The sequence below is a fragment of the Oncorhynchus keta genome, chromosome 30 (genome assembly GCF_023373465.1).
Source record: "Oncorhynchus keta strain PuntledgeMale-10-30-2019 chromosome 30, Oket_V2, whole genome shotgun sequence".
In the NCBI taxonomy this organism is placed as follows: domain Eukaryota; kingdom Metazoa; phylum Chordata; class Actinopteri; order Salmoniformes; family Salmonidae; genus Oncorhynchus; species Oncorhynchus keta.
Window position 1 is genome coordinate 48,397,084 of NC_068450.1, and position 25,879 is coordinate 48,422,962.

At 44.5% G+C, this 25,879-nt stretch overlaps 1 pseudogene; it reads left to right on the forward strand.

Annotated features, from left to right (window-relative positions):
• Nucleotides 1-242: 242 nt before the first annotated feature.
• Nucleotides 243-17,299, forward strand: LOC118363980 (insulin receptor substrate 2-like; annotated as a pseudogene).
• The last annotated feature ends 8,580 nt before the right edge of the window (nt 17,300-25,879 follow it).

Here is a 25,879-nt window from a genome sequence, read left to right on the forward strand (position 1 = left end):
ATAAAATATATTTAGATTTGTTTCACACTTTTTTGTTTAGTACATGATTACATAAGTGTTATTTCATAGTTTTTTTCTACAATGGGGAAAAAAGTAAAAATAAAGAAAAACCCTTGAATGAGTAGGTGTGGTACTGTATATGGAAAGAACACATGAATAAAGAGGGTGAGGGGGTTGAACGAAGGACAAAAACAAAGAAACAGAAATACATTTGCTAGACAAAAATATATGTTTGAATCATAAAACATTTATCACATATATGGAGAGAACACGTGAATATAGAGGGTGAGGGATTTCATCGAGCGACAAAAACAGAGAGACAGAAACATAGCTGTGCGAAGATGTTTGGGGGTGGGAGTGCCAACAGGGCTCGTACAGGACTAGTAAAATACCATAGCACTACTTTTGTGGAAAGGTTTTTGATTATAGGCTAGATAGTGAGGGGGTTGAAGGAGGGACATAAACAACAGAAACAGAAAAACATTACCGTTAAAGAGAGCGAAACAGGGTAAGAGAGCATTGAGGGAGCGAGGGAGAGAGTGCGTACATTCTGTTTCTTCTAGAACGCTGTACTATACAGTGAGCGACGTGCGTTCTCTGTAAACATGTATGTATTTACAGCTTGCTGTGAGTCAACATTTACTTTTTTACCCCCTTTTCTCCCAAATTGGTAATTACAGTCTTGTCCCATCCGCTACAACTCCTGTAAGGGCACAGGAGAGGCAAAGGTCGAGAGCCAATGCGCCACGACCCCGCCAAGCCACACTGCTTCTTGACACACTGCTCACCTAACCTGGAAGCCAGCTGCATCAACTGGCAACTGTGTCAGAGTGAATGCGCCCGGCCCGCCACAGGAGTCGCTAAAGTGCGATGGGACAAGGACATCCCGGCTGGTCAAACCCTCCCCTAAACCGGACTATAGAGACGCCTCAAGCACTGCAGTGCCTTAGACCGCTGCGCCACTCGGGAGGCCCAAGATTGACTTTTTCAGTTTGTGGATTTTAACCATTTCCTAAATAACCAATACAAATGGTTTAAGTCACTGTTAATGGTTAATAACAACAACAATTCCCACCAAAAACAATGACACAAAAGTGTGTTTTCTGTTTGTCTCAGAAAGGCCAAGCCAGGCCAGGGTTCTCTTGGTGATTACCAGTATCGTAGCTATAAAGCCCTCTCTTCAGTACACTATGTTTTCTTGTCTGATAAGAGGTGGTGGTTAGTACCAAGAACACATGTTGTGGTCAAGCTTAAACCTCTGAATCAACACTTTAATCAAAAACAGAAAAATAGGCAAATAGTCAAACGTCACAAGGATCACAAACACAATGCCATAAACAATAACACCAGAGAACAACACCCCTGGGGATTGTATTTAATCTGTTCTGACGTGTGTGTTTTTTGAAAGCTTATGAAACCAATCAGGGCAGCTGAGCCTGGAGGACAGGAGGGTTAAATGGGGTGTTGAGTGGGGTTTCATATGACTGTTAGAGGGTTGGGGGTGGAGGGAGGCTGTGACATTAAAGTTCAGAGAGCAGGACAAGACAAATCAAATGTAGGTAGTATTTAGCATTGTGGCCCACAATTGGCTGGATGATCCAAGAGTTGGCAGATATTTGCTCCTCTGCTTATTGTAAAGACACTAATGCTGCTTTTCGACTGTAACACCAGTGATACTCTAGTGTTTACACCCTTATGTTATACTAGCGAAAATTGGGTTTCCATAGCTATGGCTGACAAGTGTAGACTTGTGAAGAGCATAGCCCAAGGCCGGAGTGGCTAATGCTACTTCCTGATGTTGCGCCCTGTGTTCAGCCAGGGGCGCTGCTTCAACCTGATTGGGTGAATGCTATACGGAACATCCGAGACTAGCATTCCTAGGCATTAGCCACTCTAGCATGGGTGTGGAAAATGGTGTTTCATAAAGAAAGTATGCATATTTTCCCCATTTATTTTCTCACGTTCTCACCATACAATTTAGTTAAGGAGAAAACCAACACCTTTGCAGCCTGATTGGAGACTATTAAATGTCCAAACCAGTCCACGGGGGTACGAATGCATAGCCGGCTGCCTGCACTCCCTTTGGAATGTAAGAAGAAACCACTCAATATCATAATCTGCCAGCCTTTGGGCTATTTATTTTATCTTTATTTAACTAGGCAAGTCAGTTAAGAACAAATTCTTATTTTCAACATGTACCTTGTCAGCTTGGGGATTTGAACTAGCAACCTTCCGGTTACTAGTCCAACGCTCTAACCACTAGGCTACCCTGCCGCCTCGGCAATGAGGAGCAGAATCAACAACCTCTGCATAATCCAAACAGTTGCTTTGTGAGAAGATGTTGAATTTAGCCATTGTTATGTAAAGGACAGCTGAAAAGTGCCAGTGGCCCCAAGTGAGAGCAAGTCCCCTAGAGCCATGGCCCAGTGAGATACGAATGCCAGCCCACATAGATGGAAACAGAAAAGTATTTTTCTGTAGAAAAGAGCCTTTTGTGTAAATTCTGTATGGAAATGCACCATAAGACAAATCAATAAAGCAGTAGCTTTACAACCAGAGGTGTTTTTCTATGCAGGGACCATGAGCTTAGGTTAGCCTATATTAAGCACTTGTTTTTACAGTACAATAAATAACAAGTGTGTTGATGACGCATAGCCTACACACCAAATGGGAGTAGGGCGCATCATTTATCCATGACTGAGAATGTTGTGTTAGCTGAGAGGTCAACTGTGCATGCAGATTTGTATTTTAGAGAAAACAGAATAGGGCTAAGGGGTCGATTAAGTACATGAAATGAAATAAATTGTATTATATCTAGTCGAGTTGCTCCAGTAGGCCTGTATGTAACATCCCCAGACTGGAAGTGTCTGGTGAGACTATTACTATTTTTCATGCGAGAAATAAAGTTATATCAAAATAGCCAGACGGTGGCAGCATTTCAGGCTTTTACGTGCAATAGAAGCTCCTGACGCACCAAGTAAATAGAACCCCCAAAAACACATCTCATCCATGTCATCACCATCACGATGTAAATAGCCACCCTCCAACCTAAACGTAATTCCCACAGTATGACAAGCGATTAAAATGATTTTGTTGAAAAACTATCAATGTGCATGGAAACACAATTATCACAGTTCCATCTGGGAGATCAAATGCTTTAAATTGCAGGTTTGTTGATGAACCATGAGTAGAAAGCAGAAAGAATATAGAGGTCGTATACGCAGTTCTCTGCTGGACAGGGAGAGGGATACCCAAGCGTGCAAAATATATCATAACGCACGGTTATTTAAAAGTAGGGCGATGCTTATTTAGCGATTGCGACGCTCCATGACATGCACTGCAGTCTCACAACAATGCGAATAGTGCTCAGCTACATATTGCGCATTTGATAAAGAATCAACATTCACAGTTTACCACATTATACAGGGTAGGTCTATTGTATTTCCACAGCAAAAAAATATTTAAAAAATGTAATCCTCTATAGTATGCACCGATTCTGAAGGCTATGCGCGTCTCTGCCAAAATGATCAGAGTGCAACGCAAGAGGCAACATCTAGCCTATTTCTGCTTATGTAGAACGCCTGCATTTGGACACTTACTCGGTTATTACATCGTTACAATGTAGCGGAAGGAGGCGTTAATTGGCTATTTTGGTACATTTACCCTACGTTACAGTGATGTCTGCTGTACTATATGTACATGGAAAGGAAAAACGGGTAATATAGGAGTCGGGTTTAAAAGAACAGAAGGGATGGCTATGGTTGCTATGAGTCGGGTCCCGTTTACCAGCTGTTCGTTCATTCCACCAATGAGTTGGGCAGAATTGGCTGGATTGACAGGCACGCCATTCTAAGGTTGCGCCGCCTTTTATGACTGTGTAGTTTTCTTCTACTTTTTACTGCAAGCCAGAACTGGATGTAATAATGTCACATGTTGTTTTTCTTTCCAGCGCATTCACGGTGGTGTTATTTGGTGCTTAACTGTTGCAGACAGCGGGAGGAAATACCTGTCTCGGGTAATGGAATAAGTAAAGCGGATTTACAATCGTTTTTTCGGTACTTTGGGAAATAGCACAAACAACTTCTCTAAAATAAGTGAAGCGTGCGCATTAGAATGGCGAGTCCTCCAACGAGTGGAGGACAGATGTTGTCTAATGTGACCAATAACAGTAATAACATTAAGAAATGTGGATATCTAAAGAAACAGAAGCATGGACACAGACGTTTTTTATGTTGCGAGAACCCAGCGAGAGCTTTCCTGCCCGGCTGGAATACTACGAGAGCGAGAAGAAGTGGAAAAATAAGTCGGCTGCTAAAAGGGTGATACTGCTGGACTCATATCTTTGCATAAACAAGCGAGCTGACTCTAAGCACAAACACCTCATCGCCTTTTACACCGAGGAGGAATACTTTGCAGTGGCAGCCGAAAATGAGCAGGAGCAGGAGAGCTGGTTTCGAGTGTTGTCGGATATGGAAGAGGGGAAAGAGGGGAAGAGGGGAAAGTCTATGACAGCCCTGCGTCTAACTCTCTTTTCAGTTTCGAGGAGGCGAATTACGGTATGATCACTGCCTTTTACAAGGAGGTATGGCAAGTTAATTTGAAATCCAGAGGACTGGGTCAAACAAAACATTTAATAGGGGTGTTTAGGCGGTGTTTATCCAGTCGGACTATCAGCTTTGTGAAACTGAATTCGGAGGTTGTGGCTGTCAGTTTACATGAATATCCGGAGATGTGGCCACTCTGACAGCTTTTTCTTCATCGAGGTTGGTAGGTCGGCTGTCACAGGCCCCGGTGAGCTCTGGATGCAGGCTGACGACTCGGTGGTTGCGCAAAACATCCACGAAACCATCCTAGAGGCAATGAAAGCCATGAAAGAGCTGTCCGAATTCAGACCTCGCAACAAGAGTCAGTTGGCTAGAACCAACCCCATTTCAGTGCCCACAAGACGCAACTTGAACAATCTTCCCCCAAGTCAGACAGGGTTAGTGAGGAGGTCGAAAACAAACAGCATAGTGGCCACATCCCCAATGAGCAAATTCACATCCTATCGGATAAGGACTGCTAATGGGGGGGATGGCAGCATGGTCAGGCCAGTGTCTATGTCAATATCTATGAGCGGGAGTCCCACCAGTCCCCTCTCCAACCGGATCCCCCTGAGCCGGTCAAATACACTCTCCAGCGGGTGCATCTGCCAGATACTGGAGTCCAGCCTCCAGCACAGCCGCTCCTTGCCCGTCTCCAACTCCCCCCAGGTTGCAGTTCCATCTGCCTCTCTCCCATGAGTGGGACCCTCCCCACCCCTGATACTGTCCACCGCCCCTTCAGCTGCAGTGCCTCCATCTCAGGTTCCCTCAGTGACGCAAGCTTCATGCTATGCGACGAGTACAGCTCCAGCCCAGGCGACACCTCCAGGTTCCTACCCCTCACCAGGAGTGACACCCACGACTCCCTCTCCAGCACTCCCCCCTCCTGGGAGGCCAACGACCTACATGATTATGGACAGGACGAATGACCAACAGCGGGCGTGCCAGGAGGAGGGCCTGACATTGGAGAAGGCGTACAGGAAGAGGACATACTCTCTCACCACACCACGCCAACAGAGGGTGCCCGGCCAGCTGTCGTCTGCCTCGTTGGATGAGTACACCCTATTGTGGGCTGCCCACCACACCAACAGTGAGCACCACTCCAGAAACAGCTCCATCTCTGCCTCCCCAAAGGTGTCCTACCCCGAATCCAACAAAAACAACAGCAAGGCAGACGCTTACATGCCCATGAGCCCCATGTGTGTCTCGGCTCCCAAGCAGATCATCAATCCCTGGGCCCAAATCCACCAGGACGGGGGTGGCTACCGGACCAACTCACCCAGCAGCGGAGGCTCCTTGGAGGACAGTGGCTACATGAGGATGTGGTGCAGCTCCAAGTCGTCCATTGAAAGCCCTGAGAGCCGCTCGACCTACATGAACATGTCCCCTAGCAACGCTGCTTACACCACCTCGCAGATCCCCCCAGACTACTTCCTGGAGCAACTTCCGGGTGGTGAGCCTTCCATCTACTCTGCCGACTCCCTGCCACGCCCCACCAAACTCCACCAGACTTCCAAGGAGGTGGGGAACACTGATGACCAGTACGTCCTGATGAGCCCTCAAGGCCATCAGTCGCTAGGTGGGGAGTCAGATGACTACTTCTCAGTGATGACCAATGCGGCCACGCTCAACTCCTCGGTGCCCTCGGCCATCAGACAGAGCCGGGGGACTGAGAGCCTGACGTCCCACTGGGGGAGGATGGGGCGACCCAACCGGCTGTCTCTCGACAGCTTTAGGATCCTGCCCAGCATGAACGAGCACCTCTTGCCCGGGGAACCCAGGAGCCCGGGCGAGTATATCAACATAAACTTCAGTGAGAGCACCAAGTACTCCTCGCCGTCAGCATCCAATGAGAGCCAAGAGTTTGGGCTCTGGGCTCCATCGGCAGCCAGCCGAGGTCCCCTCTCTCCGACTACGTGAACCTGCACCACATCGTCTCGCACTCACCCAAGGCCAGAGACACCCCTGCTGGACGGTTGGTCACGGTCCCTGAATCATCCCTGTGCCCTTGTCTGGATGGGGAGGCAGTGTACCATCTCCGATCGAAGAGGGAATCCAAGTGCCCCCAGAGAGGCAAGGATGAGTACACCGAGATGACGTTTGGACTTGGAATGGCCAACATGCCTCCCCAGTTCGTCCCTCAGACCTCAGCAAGGTACACTCAGTACTCTAGCCATAATGTCAGTTATGAATACATTATTCAGCAAAGTTATTTGTCTAGTTATAGAAAAGCATCTCAAACTATGAATAGGATTAAGATTCCCCTGGCACGGCAAGCACTTTATGTTGTGTTTGTAAGTGTATTAAGTTCAAGTGGATTGAGTTCATGATAAGTATAAAATATTTTCTATATCGCATCTATCTATGGATGTTTTGTAATAGACCATGTACTGTAATACATATTAACTCTGTTTATTATCTTCAGCCCCAGTGCCGGAGAGAAGAGGCTATCCCTGGGTGAGCAGGGCCTCCCTGTCGGCATTGGGGTGTTCCTCCTTGGCGCCGTCAACCCCGTGGATCCTGACAGGGCCGCTAAAGGTGATCCGGGCCGACCCCAATGGGCGCCGGCGGCACAGCTCCGAAACCTTCTCCTCTACGGCTACCGTCACCCCTGTGTTCCCCTCGTTCGCCCATGGGAATGCCAAACGCCATAGCTCGGGGGAGAACCTGTCGATGCAGAGCAGCGAGGGCTCAGACGAGGTGTGTGACAGCCCCATGAGTAGAAAGACCTCTGCAGGCTTCCAGAATGGACTGAACTATATTGCCCTGAACCTAATGGAGAACCGGGACAAGGACCTGGAGGGACCTTGTTGCGAAGACCTGCCCACGGTCAGCTTTAAGCCGGCCACCAGCTGCAAGGGAGCCCTCCATGGATTACACGTCACGCCGTACGTCTGTTTGGGGTTCAAGGAGGCGGCAACCACTGTCAAAGGTGAGTGATGCTCCTGTTTGTGTGTGTGTGTGTGTGTGTGTGTGTGTTTTAACTGCCCATTTCATGGCTGGTCAGAGTTTGTAAAGGTAGGGTTAAAGGTCTGCAGTTGTCATATACTTAAGGCAATGTTGCTGAAAACAACTTTGTCCATCCTTTATATGAAGAAACATGATAATTAAATCAACACATTTTTAGAAATGGGTAGAAAATAATTTAAATGCTTGTTGACTGGCTGCCTTAGAGACTATGAGACTTTGATGGCATGTTTGGGGTGAAAAATGTGTCCAACTCTATGGTGATCATGGACATTTTAGTTTATGGCTTCACTCATTTATACTGGAGGGTGCTGTCACTGTCAACAACAATAAGGGGATTTATATTGCGTGAGAGGAAAACCTGAATGAAGTACTGACAATGAGATAATTAAGAATGAATGTTATTTCAGTTAGTACAGCATAGGCCCCCTCCTACTACTGTTCAGCTTGCTATTCTGCCAAGTGTATTGTGATAGACGAGATAATAAAAAACATCTTTCGAAATGGACACGTTGAGATTATTTGCTGTGGCGGCCTTGAATAATGTCAATAATGTTTAAATAATGTCAATATAGATTAATGTCGATATAATGGCTTGTTTACATTAAACTTACATTGATCTCCTATTGAGAAGCACGTTTTTATAGCAATTATCATTGCATTACATGTTTAATACATTGCGCAATGGCATCACCTTTAGGCTTGGGTATACTATATATATACCAGGGTATTTGTAAATAGCCACAGGATGGTTTTTCATTACCGTCAATACTGTTTAAACAATTTCTTGGAATAAAAAAAAAGTGAATATTTGTAGCTACTTTTTAAGTAAATACCTGCTTGTGCAATACATTAGGAGATAAAGAACATTGCGTTCTTAATTTCACAAGCTACATTTTTATGAAGCTTATGGTGGTACCCAGTCACGTGTCACGTGGTGTTTCACCACAAGTATGGAGTCATAACAATGTGAACGAGTGTAAGCATCTTCTGACAGTTGGTTGGTTTCATTAGGTCTAAGGCAGCTAGCTATGTGTTCTCGGGGAAACCAGATAACCACGGTGGGATCCAGACAGGAGGAGTCTGAATGTAGACGCCTTCTGATAGTGTCTGAAGGTCACAACACTCAAAACAGGTTTTAACACACACACAGAGGTCTCCTGAAGAGGAGACCTTACAGTTTATCATAACATCATTTATTAACCCTTTAAACGGTATAAGGCCTTGGTTTAACCTTCTTCAGAACCACACATGCGGAGATCATCCATTCACCTACTCTGCATCTCACAAAGACACAGTGGTTGGAACAAAAATCGCAAATATGAACTTATCAGACCAAAGGACAGATTTCCATCGGTCTAATGTCCATTGCTCGTGTTTCTTGACCCCAGCAAGTCCCTTCTTCTTTTTTATTGGTGTCCTTTAGTAATGGTTTCTTTGCAGCAATTCAACCATGAAGGCCTGATTCACGTAATCTCCTCTGAACAGTTGATGTTGATGTGTCTGTTACTTGAACTCTGAAGCATTTATTTGGGCTGTAATCTGAGGTGCAGTTAACTCGAATGAAGTATCCTCTGCAGCAGAGGTAACTCTGGGTCTTCCTTTCCTGTGGCGGTCCTCGTGAGAGCCAGTTTCAGTTTTCCGTATTGACTGACCTTCATGTCTTAAGGTAATGATGAACTGTCGTTTCTCTTTGCTTATTTGAGCTGTTCTTGTCATTATATGGACTTGGTCTTTTACCAAATAGGGCAATCTTCTGTATACCCTCCTAACTTATCACAACACAACTGATTGCCTCAAATGCATTTAGAAAGAAAGAAATTCCGCAAAATGAACTTTTAACAAGGCACATGTTTTAATTTAAATGCATTCCAGGTGACTACCTCATGAAGCTGGTTGAGAGAATGCCAAGAGTGTGCAAAGCTGTCATCAAGGCATAGGGTGGCTACTTTGAAGAATCTCAAATGTAAAATATATTGGTTACTACATGAATCCATGTGTTATTTTATAGTTTTGATGTCCTCACTAGTATTCTACAATGTGGAAAATAGTAAAAATAAAGACAAACCCTTGAATGAGCAGGTGTGTCCAAACTTTTGACTGGTACTGTACATCTACTGTAATAACACTTTTCACGTTATTCATTCATAAATACTCACCTGCAGAGCTTGTATGCAACTCCTTCAGAGATATGTTTAGGCAAGTGCTGTGAGAATGCTGTACTCAAAGTAGGGATCCAGCCTAAGAAAGCTAGAGCATCTTGTCAGTGTTTTTATGACACATCAGCCCTCGGCACTGCCTGTTCCTTCCATGCCTCAGTCAGAAAAGCAGACAGGCAATAAAACATGCTGCAGCCCCAAACACGCGTCACTAAATCATCCAAGGCATATTCCAGGTCCATCTGACTGTCCTGGTGTCACTGTCAGTTTTCTGGCCCAGAATAGTCCCTGTGGTAGCTATAAACAAACCAATGTTCCAGTCTCGGGGGCAAGGGACACGGAGTCAGTGTTTTGGCAGTCATTCACTCATTGTACCTTGTAAACATTGAGGTGCAGGAGACTTGTTGACAGGTGAGTTTTTTTTTGTTGCTTGCACTTTTATCAAACAGTGTGTGTGTTTGAAAGAGAGAGCGAGAGCGTATGTGACTGTTTCTCTGTGTGTGAGGCCTCATCCATGTGCGGGTCCCTTGGAGAAGGCGTCCACGCCAATGTCTTTCATGTATTTGGCTAGTCACTAGTCGCTCCGCAGGTCAGAATAACAAGTGAGCTCGTTGTTTACTAGACGCAAGGTAATGACGAGGTGTCACGTTCGGAATTCCTGTCTGTGTTGCAAAGGCTGCTGGGAGGGATGGGTCAACTGAACATACATTATTATCCTAAACTCCCTAGTCCATGCTGATGATAAGCATATGCCACCCAGGCCTCCCAGGTGGCACAGTGGTTAAGGGCGCTGTACTGCAGTGCCAGCTGTGCCACCAGAGACAACCGGCCGCGACCGGGAGGTCCAAGGGGCGACGCACAATTGGCCTAGCGTCGTCCGTGTTAGGGAGGGTTTGGCCGGTAGGGAAATCCTTGTCTCATCGCACACCAGCAACTCCCGTGGCGGGCCGGGCACAGAGCGCGCTAACCAAGGTTGCCAGGTGTACGGTGTTTCCTGCGACACATTGGTGCGGCTGGCTTCCGGGTTGGATGGTGCTGTGTTAAGAAGCAGTGCGGCTTGGTTGGGTTGTGTATCGGAGGACGCATGACTTTCAACCTTCGTCTCTCCCGAGCCTGTACGGGAGTTATAGCGATGAGACAAGATAGTAGCTACTAAACAATTGGATACCATGAAATTGGGGAGAAAAAGGGGTAAATAAAATAAATTTAAAAAAATAAAAAAAAAAGATAAGCATACCCATAATGTTATGAATTCTTGAAAATATGAAGAGCAGTACTCTGGAATATATTGTGTTGGGTTTCCCCAAACATAACACTTTGTATTCAGGACATAACGTTAATTTCTTTGACACTTTTTTTTTGCAGTTTAACTTTAAGATGCCTGCTTTGAAATATTTGTATTCTGTGCAGGCGTCCTTCTTTTCACCCTGTCATTTAGGTTAGTATTGTGGAGTAACTACAATCCATCCTCAGTTTTCTCCTATCACAGACATTAAACTCTGTAACTGTTTTAAAGTCACCGTTGGCCTCATGGTGAAATCCCTGAGTAGTTTTCTTCCTCTACGGCAAGTTAGGAGGGGCGCAGGTATCTTTGTAGTGACTGGGTGTTGGAGGCATTGGAAAACCTCCTTGTTCTTTGTGTTTCAATCTATGTTTTGAAATTCACTGCTCGACTGAGGGGCCTTACATATAATTGTATGTGTGGAGATGAGGTATTCATTCAAAAATCATGTTAAACACTATTATTTCACAGTCCATGCAACTTATGTGACTTCTTATGCACATTTTGCCGAAACAACGAGGATGAAGTTGACTCAAGACATTTCAGCTTTTATTAATTGGTAAAAATGTCCAAAAACAATTATATTTTGACATTATTGGGTATAGGCCAGTGACCCCAAATCTCAATTTAATCAATTTTAAATGTATGCTATAACACAACAAAATGTGGAAAAATAACTTGTGGAAGAACTTGACTGGCCTGCACAACCCCATCAAACACGTTTTGGGATGAATTGGAACGCCGACTGTGAGCCAGGCCTAATTTCCCAACATCAGTGCCCGACCTCACTAATGCTCTTGTGGCTGAATGGAAGCGAGTCCACTCAACAATGTTCCAACATCTAGTGGAAAGCCTTCCCAGAAGAGTGGAGGCTGTTCTAGCAACAAAAGGGGAACCAACTCCATATTATTGCTCATGATTTTGGAATGAGATGTTCGACGAGCAGGTGTCCACATATCTTCGGTGACTTCTTGCTAGTCAGAGGCCTAATGCGGTGTCTATCTTTAACTTCAAAGTCACACATTGAGGGAGAGAGACATGGCAGTTTTGCTAGGTACAAAGTACCAACTCAGCCATCCCAGGTATTTAGAGCCTCCGACACCATGTGCGCCTGCCTGGAATGCCAACCCAGGGTTGTTTTCGGATAAACGGCGCCCCTCAGACAGACTCCCGAACTTCCCTCTCCGTCACTATCAATCAGTCAAAGGACTTGGGCCTCGGCGGTGATGGATAGATATTTTACATGATTATCCAGATGACAGTTGGTTGCATAAATAGAGAGGTCACTTTCTACCTTATCGGCAGGCCAGGGCACGAGGGCACCAACTCTGTTTAGCATACATTAGTACACAGAGGTAATGTAAATCCTATCACAATGACCTGAGAGTGTGCTAATGTGAACTAACCCCATGATCTGGGTGCTCATCATTGGTGAACAAGGTGTTCAGAGATTAGTAGAAGTGGCAGGCAGAGGTTTTAGGGATGTCTCTTCCTCTCTGGAGACTAATAGCCTTTTATCTGATCAGGTCTGTCTTGTTTTTCAATCCCCCTCTCTCTCATTTGACATCACTCTCTGTGATTTGACGTCAGGTGTTTTGCCCTAATGGCTGGCAGCAACGAGGGTAAACACCCAGAGTGTTTTTGTGTGCGGACACACACACACGTGGAGCGGCGTGGGGACACACACGCCGCTCCTATGAGCGGCGCTCAGTGAAAACTGCAAACTCTTCTTGAGTGATGGCAGATGGCTCTGCATCCGGGAGGAAGGGGGATAATGCACCTGCCATGCACCACTATCTCCCCGTCAACCCCCACCTTTGTCCCCTCCTCCATCCCCACTACCTCCACCTCATTACCGATGGACCACAAGCATGTAGCACACGTGGCTCTGGGAGAACTTGCACAATTGGTGGCTGACTAAATACCTTTTTGCCCCACTGTATGTATGTGTATATATGTATATGTATATATATATATATGTATATGTATATATATATATGTATGTATATATGTATGTATATCTCTTTCCTCTTTTGGTGTTCTTTTCTCTCCTTTACTTGTAGTTTTTTTTTGTTGCTTACTCTGTGCTACCGCTCTTTTCATGTTTCTCTCTTTCTCACTCAGTTTAGTATCACACACAAACATCCCCTCCAAACACACGCACTGCTGCGTCAGAGTTTCCAGCAGGTGGCGGTTGCAGTGCAGACGCTGTGACACGGTGACTAAACTAGGCCAGGATGTTCCCGGCGCCAGATAACCAACGCGGCAGGCGTCGCCAGGCAGCACTCCCTTACATTTAGCCTCAGCAGCTGCAGCCAGGGTTAGAGTTAGAGATGAGATTACACACCGTGTGTGGCTGGGGATTAGACACCGCAGCCGTGTCCAGGTTGCTCGTTATGGAGGTGGGATGAAAGGGTGTCACACTCTCTGTCTCTCTCTCTGCCTTAGACTCACATTAACACACACTATCTTCCAAAACCATTCACAAATTTGCTTTAGTTGTTAGCTGCACTGCAGTTCAGTTTCGGCATTGTAAACTGCCGAAGACCACCATAGTGGCATGTGTATTATGTGAATAAGCAGTCTATGAGATGTACAATCACTGAACAGCAACATATCAGAGCCTTTGCAGTGAGGTACAAGGCACTCTGCCCCAACCGTGCCCTCTGTAATACGGTTTGCAGGGCCACTCTGCTCTCCTGCTCTGCTCTCCAAGCCCCCATCATCGCTGGCCGGGCCCATTTCTGGAAGACCCAGGTGGCATAGAGGAGCTCCACAGCTGGTGCTTTATCTCCCTACTGCAGTACTCCTAACCCCCCTCCTCCATCCTCAGCCCCTACAAAGCTGCTGCTGCTTGCTTGGCGTGATGGCGTCCCAAACGCATCGCCCCACTGAGCTATAATAATAATAACCCTCCTTTTTCTTGATCTCCTTATTGTTATGATAATCATTATTATAACAAGTAATGTCATTATCATTAGTTGGCTTAGTATAGCAACCTTGTATAGCCACCATCGAGCTGTAGGCCTAAGTGCATCGTGTTTAGTCTTAGGCCAAAGTAAGTTATGGTACTATGTTTCAATACTTACATTACTGGTACTATATACTGTATCAATCATTAATTAATTCATGTTATCACACAGCATACAAGTCATTCATGATTTAAAATGCAATCAACCCTTTAGATTTAAAATAAAATAGCAAAGTGACTCTGGAATAATTAGCATAAACAATAAATAAACATACATTTTGGAAATTGCATTCACTAATGATTGCGACTGATTTTAGACTTTGCTGTAATAAAGGCAAAAAAAAAGACTCTGGTATGCTTGTAATTTATTTAGTGTTGTTTACATTGTTCCAAACAGTCAAGAGAAAATGTATTGTAATCAAACAGCACCTGTTTGGCAATTGGCACACATAATATGCACTCAGTGCTTGCTCCTTAACTTATTTTTCTTAATCTCCTGTATTTTCCATAACTAGTCAAATTTATTCCAAACGTCTGACTACCCCTTTACCTCCTTAGCAACCTAAACATTCCCCCATTTTCGAGTTCATTTGTCAAGTCCTCATGTGGTGTCACATGTGTTAACGTGTTCGGGGTTTGTTGAATTTATTGATGTGATTATGATATGCTATAGGTCAGGCCCTATTGGTCACATGCATGCGATGCATACATGTGTTATATACAGAGAGCAAGGGTTGAGGGAATAGAGAATGTTTTTCCTAAACAAATTAGGGATTTCGGTAACAGACTTTTTCAGTCACAAATGGCTGTCGTTATATTGCAGCCTCAGCAACACGGACAGCGCGATAAACACTGTTGATGTTATGTGGTGGTCGCTCCAGCAGGGAGGAGAGGGAGACGATGGGTGCAAGTCACACAGCCACTCGCTGTGGGTTTTTTTTGTAACACAGTGCAGAACGTTTGAACCCGGCACAATCAAATCAGTTGCGGTTGGACTCCCTCTAGTTGTGTGTGCGCGAGAGCCGTACGACGCACACTTGCTGTTCCGGTTGTCTAGTTTTTTTTTACCCCAACAGCTACAGATATAGGATCTTAATATGAGCAGGAGAATAATCCTACAGTAACAGGAAATGTGGATTATAGTTGAGCAGGAAATTTCTCAGCAACAAAAGACTGATCAAATTTAGATCCTACATCTATAATTCGGAGTGTGTTGTTGTGACACACAAACAGGCTCAACATTGTAATCTCTCCGAGGATGGAATGAATGGTAACAGGAGTCTGTTTTACATCTATCTCTCTCCAAATGTCAGATATAACTGTGGGATTTTTGGTCTATAAGAGTTGTTTGTGGTAGCAGTGGAAACTAAGAACCCTAATTTGAGGTAGCTTGACTGACATAAGATATTTCTAAGAAATCCAAGAATTTCTAAGCTAATTGCAGTCTGTATTGACTCAAAGCGCTATGTAATGCAATGATACTTAACATGCTCTTCTCTCTCTTTCGCTCTTTCTTTTTTAACCCCCCAAGACTGAACAGGACAGTGAACGATCCAAGCCCTCATCATCCATGCTCTGAGATGGACAGTCATACATTGGGGGAGGCCGAGACAACCTGCTGCTGTAAATGAACTCGAGAAGTAAGGCTGTGACCCAACAAACATCCCCACCACGACTAACTCCCTCGCCCATGGACGGGAATCCTAACACTGGTGATGTCCCAGAGACTCTGTACTAAAAAGGAGATGGGGCCAGAGGCTCCTGTATATGGGGGACCTCTGTATGTGTCTAGAGGCTATATTTCTGGCTCTGTTTATTTGTTTTGAATTTTCCCTCTCGTTTTTGGTTTTGTCTCGTGGACTGTGAGTAGCCTGTCTGTTGACCCACAAGACAGGACATGTAAGGCACAGTACTTACACCCTCCTCAAAAGATTAGGCAAGAACCCCCCCCAACACGCATATATTATTTATTTACTTACATGAGTATGGATGGGTCGAAGTTTGTTTGTGTAAAAGCAGACACCATGATAGTTTTAGTAACACATTCGCTAGCAAACCATTTAAAATAATCCAATCCCTACCTCAGAAAGAGCAAGGCCGCATACTGAGTAATGTATGTATATTTAGGTTTGTATTTATTTTGGAAAGTTCCATAAAGACCAACCCAAAGCCTTACAGTCTTTACTGTGGTTGTATTTGTAAGGCACAACAAAGACAATCTGATTTATTCTTCTGCTTCTAATTTCATGCAATATGATACTATTTAAGAGCATTTATTACTAGTTCCAGTTATGAGATGAGAAATATATTTTTATGTACATTCATGTAGTAAGAGAATGCAAAGATGTTGGTCTGTGTACTTCCTAGTAGTAGTCGGAACCTAAACTAACCGAGGCATTTACTGTATTTGCAATGCATTACCCATAATCCCTAGCTGTAACCTGATTACATGATAGAACATCTCAATGATTTAGTTTTGGGGCTAGAACCACACGATTTTGGGGTCATTGGGATTGCCGCAGTCACTGCTGGCGTAAGCACGAGGAGTACATAGTGCCAGGGTCCTGTTCATTAGGCACCAAACGGAAGAAAATGGACTGAAACAAGGGAAGACTACTTGGACATATACTGTAAATATTTGGTGCCCTAATGATTTACTACCCAGTTTTCACAACTCGTTAGATTGTAACACACTAGACACACATCTGAATGTAGTAGAAACCACCATTGAAAATTAAGTGGGAGGGGGAGACATTTATCAAACTGTATTATTTAATATGTACTACACTTATGAAGTATTTCCTCAAAGGATTTTTTGTGTGTAGATTATGTACATAAGAGTTTATCTGAAATAGGATGTTGAATGAAATGAAATTACTAAACAATGTAAAGAAAATATTTTTGAAAATGAGATGTTTTTGGATTGTAAAATGTATGACTTTACCCCCTCACATTTACTTGTGAATAAGTCTATAATATTTAAAAAGAGAATTACCTTCAGTATATATTTAGTTATCTTTGCCTTGTAGACAACACTTTACCCATATGGCATATTCAATAGTGAAACACATTAACTTAGTTTGTAACCAAATGTACACATTGTGTTGATTTATATTTTAAGTTTTTGAACAAAGGAAACTATTTTGATCTTTGTATACCTTTCTACCTACTTTTTATGTTTTTTTTGTCACTGGAGACATATAGTGTATATATATTCAACAGTGCGCTCACTTTTAGTGTATGTCTACTGTTTCTTACTCGAGAAGATTGAAATGTGAACTATACTGAGATGGCACAGATTGAAAATGTCTTCATAAAAACTGATTGATGCTCTAAAGAGATTTTTAATTGTATTAGTCACCAACTAACACTTTTTTGTTGTTGTCTCAAATGGCATCCTATTTCCTATGTAGTGTACTACTTTTGACCATGGCCCAATAGGGCTCTGGTCAAAAGTAGTGCACTATGTAGGAAATAAGGTGGCATTTGGGACTCAGTGGACAAACTCATGTAATGGGTTGAAACGAAAAGAGAGAACCCTCCTTCCTATCAGGATAATCCAGGCGTCTGAGTATTTCTGCCTCATTCTGCTGCTTGAAAAATGTATCCTATTTAGGAGGCCATAGAAAACTAATTCAGCAAATAACTTCCTTCCTGGTTAGTGTTGGACTCAGGGCTTAATTGGGCAGCCAGAGAGGGTCAAGAGGGTTCTCTCTCACTCACACCACAACACTCTCACATCAATAGGCCAACTGCTCCAGTTCTCAATCGTAGTGCACAGAGTACTCAGCTCTATTGTCCCTGTGGAGGCTCTATCCCTCCTAGGTACGCTTGATGGGACAAACAGCATGCCACTGCGAAAAAACACGTAACAGAGACCATGTCCTCTCTCCATTCAGAAGATACCTGCACATTTGCATCCCCATAACTCCCATCGGGATATTCTTGGACTTTTTAGTATTGTTGCCTTTTCCTGCTGCCTGCAAACATTTTCCCCTTTTAGAAGGAGACCATAGGAAGCTCATGTTAAGCAAATTACTTCCTTCCTGGTTAGTGTCAGACAGGGCTTAATAAGGCAGCCAGAAAGGGTCTCTCTCTCACACACATGTGCAGTACTAGATGACTGGAGCTCAGAAGCCAGGCAGATATGAAGTCTTATGCAACGCCTGTCATCATATCAAGTACAAAGTGTTCCATACCCCACTGAGCTACTGTTCTGTTCTCACAGGCCCTGTTTATGGACATATTTTTTTCAAACTACAGCAGGAAAGAAAGGATTGGATAAGAAAATAGAAGAAAAGGCACCTTCAGTCTTCTTTGAGAGAGCGTGTTGTATGACCGCTGGTGGAGTGTGTTGGGGAAATAGTTTCATCTGACCATTTTATCAGCATCTGGAGGATATGGGAAAACATCATTGTTTACCGCTGCTGCATATATACACACACAAAAATTATAACCGAATCCTTTCTCGGTCTCATTCTCTTTTGCTCTCACACCTACGCACCCAGCTGAGAGGAACACTGAAACACAAATAGAACCCCCACAACCCCAGCTGCCTTGGTTTTCTTTTGACCCTGGGGCTCGACCGGAGGTTCAACCACATGACCGAATGTGGTCAAAAAGCACTGACCTCCACAAAAGGACCACACCACGACCTCAGAGTGACAGTGACATTTGGCCCATCAAATTAAGCTTCCTTCAAGGGTCCTTCAAATTCTCTCCATCTCCCAACATCTGGTCATGTTAACATGTTAACTCCACTTTCCAAACAGTTCCAGACCATTAACTAAAGAATACACATCCATCATCTTCCATCTGCCTTGTCAGGCTTTCAACTTACTCTTGAAAGTTGCAATAATAGAATGCACAGGGTGCATTTTCAAAATTGGGAAGTGCATGAGGAGTTTTCCTCTTGTCATGTTGGTCATGGCAGACCTTAGAGATGATTTATTAATGTCCAGATCAACTGCCCACTGGGCACAGATGTCAGTTCAATGTCTATTTTTGATTTAATTTGTTAACTAACGTGAATTTAATGTGAAATCAACAAAAAATGACACAATGACATTGGAGTTAGGTTCAAAGTTGGGTGAAAAAAATCTGAAATTCCCAAACTCCCAAGTGGCGCAGCCGTCCAAGGCACTGCATCTTAGTGCTAGAGGAGTCGTTTTGGTCAATTTCCTCTGATGATCAGGTCTATATAATTATCAAACATATATTAGTAATGGAAAGTAAACACAGACTCTTTAAGTATTACAAATCTCCTTTAGTAATACAATTGTAGGCAGAAGTTGGTACAGAGTACAGTATATGATAGCTCTCCCCGGGTTCTGCAAAATGTCTAAGACATCCTGTAACACATAGCCTCCCCAGTCCTCCTTGTGTGACTTTCCCTGGCAACAAATTATTTTATTTTTTTCTCCTAAAGAGTAGCCCTTACAGTTTATCATTACAATTTATTAACCCTTTAAAAAGGTATAAGGCCTTGGTTTAACCCCTTCAGTCACTACAGACACTGGTTCTATCCCGGGCTGGGCTATCCCAAATCAGTCAGGTTTCAAGACTAGTCATTCAACTGAGACTGCTCTTCTCTGCATCACGGAGGCGCTCCGCACTGCTAAAGCTAACTCTCTCTCCTCTGCTCTCATCCTTCTAGACCTATCGGCTGCCTTCGATACTGTGAACCATCAGATCCTCCTCTCCACCCTCTCCGAGTTGGGCATCTCCGGCGCGGCCCACGCTTGGATTGCGTCCTACCTGACAGGTCGCTCCTACCAGGTGGCGTGGCGAGAATCTGTCTCCTCACCACGCGCTCTCATCACTGGTGTCCCCCAGGGCTCTGTTCTAGGCCCTCTCCTATTCTCGCTATACACCAAGTCACTTGGCTCTGTCATAACCTCACATGGTCTCTCCTATCATTGCTATGCAGACGACACACAATTAATCTTCTCCTTTCCCCCTTCTGATGACCAGGTGGCGAATCGCATCTCTGCATGTCTGGCAGACATATCAGTGTGGATGACGGATCACCACCTCAAGCTGAACCTCGGCAAGACGGAGCTGCTCTTCCTCCCGGGGAAGGACTGCCCGTTCCATGATCTCGCCATCACGGTTGACAACTCCATTGTGTCCTCCTCCCAGAGCGCTAAGAACCTTGGCGTGATCCTGGACAACACCCTGTCGTTCTCAACTAACATCAAGGCGGTGGCCCGTTCCTGTAGGTTCATGCTCTACAACATCCGCAGATTACGACCCTGCCTCACACAGGAAGCGGCGCAGGTCCTAATCCAGGCACTTGTCATCTCCCGTCTGGATTACTGCAACTCGCTGTTGGCTGGGCTCCCTGCTTGTGCCATTAAACCCCTACAACTCATCCAGAAAGCCGCAGCCCGTCTGGTGTTCAACCTTCCCAAGTTCTCTCACGTCACCCCGCTCCTCCGCTCTCTCCACTGGCTTCCAGTTGAAGCTCGCATCCGCTACAAGACCATGGTGCTTGCCTACGGAGCTGTGAGGGGAACGGCACCTCAGTACCTCCAGGCTCTGATCAGGCCCTACACCCAAACAAGGGCACTGCGTTCATCCACCTCTGGCCTGCTCGCCTCCCTACCACTGAGGAAGTACAGTTCCCGCTCAGCCCAGTCAAAACTGTTCGCTGCTCTGGCCCCCCAATGGTGGAACAAACTCCCTCACGACGCCAGGACAGCGGAGTCAATCACCACCTTCCGGAGACACCTGAAACCCCACCTCTTTAAGGAATACCTAGGATAGGATAAGTAATCCTTCTCACCCCCCCCCCCTAAAAGATTTAGATGCACTATTGTAAAGTGGCTGTTCCACTGGATGTCATAAGGTGAATGCACCAATTTGTAAGTCGCACTGGATAAGAGCGTCTGCTAAATGACTTAAATGTAAATGTAAGACCCTTTACTCAGTTGAGTCTTCTTGGGTATGACACTACAAACTTGGCACAGCTGTATTTGGGGAGTTTCTCTCATTCTTCTCTGAAGATCCTCTCAAGGTTGGATGGGAAGCGTCACTGCACAGCTATTTTCAGGTCTTTCCAGAGATGTTAGATAGAGTTCAAGTCCAGGCTCTGGCTGGGCCACTCAAGGACATTCAGAGACACTCCTGCATTCTCTTGGCTGTGTGCTTAGGGTTGTTGTCCTGTTGGAAGGTGAACCTTCATCCCAGTCTGCTCTGGAGCAGGTTTTCATTAAGGTTCTCTCTGTACTATTATCCGTTCATCTTTCCCTCGATCATGACTAGTCACCGAGTCCCTGCCGCTGAAAAACAGCTCCAGAGCATGATGCTGCCACCACCATGGTTCATCGTAGGGATGGTGCCAGGTTTCCTTCAGACGTGATGCTTGGCATCTGGCCAAAGAGTTCAATCTTGGTTTCATCAGACCAGAGAATCTGATTCCTCTTGGTTTGAAAGTCCTTTAGACAGTGGTGTAAAAAGTACCCAATTGTCATACTTGAGTAACAGTAAAGATACAGAAAATGACTCAAAGTGAAAGTCACCCAGTAAAATACTACTTGAGTGAAAGTCTAAAATAATATACCTAAGTATCAAAAGTAAATGTAATTTCAAAAATATAGTATAAATAATAAAAAAATCCTTATATTAAGCAAACCAGACGGCACAATTTTCTTGTTTATTTATTTAAGAATAGTCAGGGGCACACTCAAACACTCCAACCGTCTGGCCACTCTACCATAAAGGCCTGATTGCAGCACTCCACCAGAGATGGTTGTCCTTCTGGAAAGTTCTCCCATCTCCACAGAGGAGCTATGGAGCTCTGTCAGCGTGACCATCAGGTTCTTGGTCACCTCCCTCACAAAGGCCCTTCTCCCATGTTCGCTTAGTTTGGCCAGACAGCCAGCTCTTGGAAGAGTCTTGGTGGTTCCAAACTTCTTCCATTTAAGAATGGTGGCGGCCACTGTGTTCTTGGGGACCTTCAATGCATACACAATCCTGTCTCTGCGGTCTAAGGACTATTCCTTCAACCTCATGGCTTTGTTTTTACTCTGACATGCACTGTTAACTGTGTGACCTTATATAGACAAGTGTGTGCCTTTCCAAAACATGTCCAATCAATTGAATTTTCTACATGTAGACTCCAATCAGGTCCAGTAAGATCCAGGTTACTACATGATTCCATATGTGTTATTTCATAGTTTTGATGTCTTCACTATTATTCTACAATGTAGAAAATTGTAAAAATAAAGAAAAACCATTGACCGGTAGTGTACCTGCATACAGGTGACGCCTGCTTGACTACGAAGCACGAAGCATGGGCGGTAAAGACAACAATAATAAGAACAGGTCACACACATGCACACACTAACTACACACACATGCACACACTAACTAACACCCCACAAACCCCATCAATATCATGTAGAAATCTACTGAGATGACTGCAAAAAAGACAACCTGGAACGTGCCACCACTAACTTTAGGTGTGGGAAAAATTGGATTGCAGAGCCTAAAATACACCGTATCCACACACCAAGCATCACATACTTCAAATCAAATTGTATTTGTCACATGCGCCAAATACAACAGGGGTAGACCTTACAGTGAAATGCTTACTTGCAAGCCCTTAAAAAAAATATTACAAATATATATATACATTTTTTGTAATCTAACAAATTGTCACACCCTGATCTGTTTCACCTGTCTTTGTCATCATCTCCACCCACCTCCAGGTGTCACCTGTTTTCTCCATTAGTCCCTGGGTACTTATTCCAGTGTTTCCTGTTGCCAGTTCATCTTGCCAAGTCAACCATAAGGTTGTTCTGTGTTCCTGCTTTTCCTCCTGGTTTTGACCTTTGCCTGCCTTGACTCTGACCCTGCCTGCCTGACCCTTCTGCCTGCCACTCTGTACCTCCTGGACTATGACCTTATGATCTTTTTCCTGTCCACAACTATTTACTTGCCTGCCCCTTGGATTATAATACATATCAGAGACTCAAACTATCTGCCTCCCGTGTCTGAACCTGGGTCTCGCCCTGTGCCCTTAACTAATTTAAAGAGGAGCAGTAAAATCACTTACGTATGTCTCTTGGCGGAGGGAACGCAACACCCTGCTACAACTCAACTCCCAGTGGAGTGAAAAAGGTATGTAATTGTAGGTGCAGGGGAAGGACAACAGAGGCAGAGAAAATTACCGTTTACAGGGATTTATTAAAATTCCTAACACGGTATTGTGGGGAAAAGGAGCTGGACGGAAGCAAAGCAAAGAAAATAAAAGTCAAGAGTCCTCTCTCCTCCCTTACCTGCCTACCCACTACTTACCTAATCTTTTAGCACCTCCTGGCACGCTAACCAAAATACAGGGGGTGATCCGCCTAGGTCTTACCTAGTGTGTATAGACCGAGTAAAGACTACAGGATATGTATGCCCCCAGGCCTCTTGCCTAAACACTCCCAAGGTGTGTTCCTCTTCCCCCCAGGGAACAAATAAAACAGAATAATGAATGTATTGGCATACACATACCTCAGGATTAGCAGCTACAAAATACTTTCAACAAACACTTTCATGGACTAACAACCAATACAAGACATCAAAGAAGCTCTCTCTTCCTAAAAAAGGAACACTGGCTCTTATTGAGAAGGAGTTGGTAATTGAAGACAGCTGTTTCCCCTGACAAGAGGGAGGGTTCAGAGCTCCAATCATCGATGGGGCCGACCAATCAGCTGCTTTAGGAATCCAGGATTCCATTTCCTGAAATACACACACATACAAACCCACAACAACACAGAAACTGGGGAACGTAACAATAGCGAGGCTATATATGTGACAGGTTAAAGGACATATTCATAGCCTGTTATACATTGAAAAGTATTAGTAAGTTCATAGTATGTGAGGATCTTAAAACATCTAAGGTTAAAAAGATGCATTCAGTATTAGTTGATAGAGATTGATAACATTCATATAATTGTGTTAAAGTTCAAATCTGTCAAAGGGTACGAATTGTGAGAGTAATGTGTAAACGTTATATTGATTACTTTATTTTGTGGTGCCTAAAAGTGTTAATCTGTGATGTTAATGTTAATGCTCTTAAGCTAATGAGCCGGAGATCGATTGCTCTGGTCTCCACGCATATTCCTGGGGAAATTTGCGGTCTTTTCTCATTGAACTAAATGTTTACTTGAGAATACAACACCGTATCACTCTCGTGATTATTTCTCCCCTGTTTTCAGGGGCGTAACATTTTTGGAGGCACAGCTGAGATAGCTGCTCAGATGTCCAGTTTCCACACCCTGGTCGCTGAATTCCGAGCCAGCTAAATCTCCACATAACAACTCAGGCAGGCTGCAGTGAGGAAAGTGTTGCTGTTTGGGGGAAGTTGGAAGTTAGTGGTTAAGTACGTGTCAACTGATGCCATTGATCGACCATCAGAGACAGTAAGGACCATCTAATTCAGAGTCAACTCCTGCACAGTAAAAGTTCCTCCTGTTCTGTCAACATGACAAGCGCCTTGGAAGAACTACAGGAAGAGGTAGTAGGAGAATTACACACCCTGACTAAAGACAAATTACTAGAGATATGTGATTTCCTTGAAATATCAGGCGAACAGAGAAGAGATGTTAAAGACAAATCCCGCATAGCATTAATGACTCGCATTATGATGTTCCTTGAGAGAGAGGAAGTCACAGAGTTAGAAGATGGCGGCATGTCGGAATTGTTGCTACTTAGAGACGAAATGACAGAGATGATCAGTGGCAGAGATAACAAAACAGGGCAAGTTGACCATGATATTGAACCAGCTGGAACACATCACAGAATAGAGGAACTGAGAACTGTAACCCCACAACAAGGGGCGGGAACTGAGCAGATTACTGCAGCCAAAGTCAGTGGTTCTCTGCGTCAGCCCCAACACCATGCCAATCTTCAGGGGAGCGTGCCGCTCTCACCCAATGCACAGCCCAGCTCATACTGGCGCAAAGAGTTTACAATTTCTGGTCAGATAGGTGAACCGGGCCAAAAAGAAAAACTGATTTTTTCCAGCCTTGCCCATCAGGTTGAAAAGGGACTTAACAGAGGATATCCTGAGGTAGAAATAGTAGACGCAGTAGTCAGGGCTATTTCTCCAGGGTCACAGCTACGCAGCTACTTGGAAGGTAAACCCCAGCTAACTCTTCCCACACTTAGATGTATCCTGCGTTCCCACTTCCAAGAGAAGAGTGCAACAGAGCTTTTACAAACAGCTAGCTTCAGAAGCACAGCATAGCAAGGAGACCCCTCAAAGCTTCCTGATGCGCGTTTTAGATTTGAGGCAAAAAGTACTGTTTGCATCCCAGGAGTCAGAATCAGGGCTTAAGTATGACCCTGCTCTAGTCCAGAGCATGTGTTTACACACAGTCCTTACGGGTCTCAGAGTGACAGTATCAGGATAGACATGCAGCCTCTCCTGCTAGAGAGTGAAACATCAGATGAGGTTTTGCTAGAGAAGCTTAACATTGCTTGTGCTAATGAGAGAGAAAGACGAAACAAAAAGCGGTTTAATGCCCCACAGCCTGCTACAACTGTAAGTGTAGTCCAGTTAGAGGATATGCCATCTGCAAAGTGTCCTGTGAAGGAAGCCAAAGCTACGATACCCGCAGAACTGTTAACAGAGTTAGCTGAACTTAAGACAGGTGTAGCTTCTCTAAAAGGTCTCAGTGCAGAGATTGCTCAGATTAAGGAGACATTACAGCAGCCTATGTTTCAGTCACAGCCTTGTGCCTATGCCCCACCCCCAGTTAGGAGGCCAGATAGGGACCCCCAGCCACCTGTTTCCCAGCAGCAGTATTACAGCAACTACAGTCGGTCCCAAGCACTTGACCCTGCACAGCATCAATATGCACCTAACCGGTATACCAACCACTCAGCTCAAGCTCCAAGGAGGTGTTTTGTCTGCCAGCAG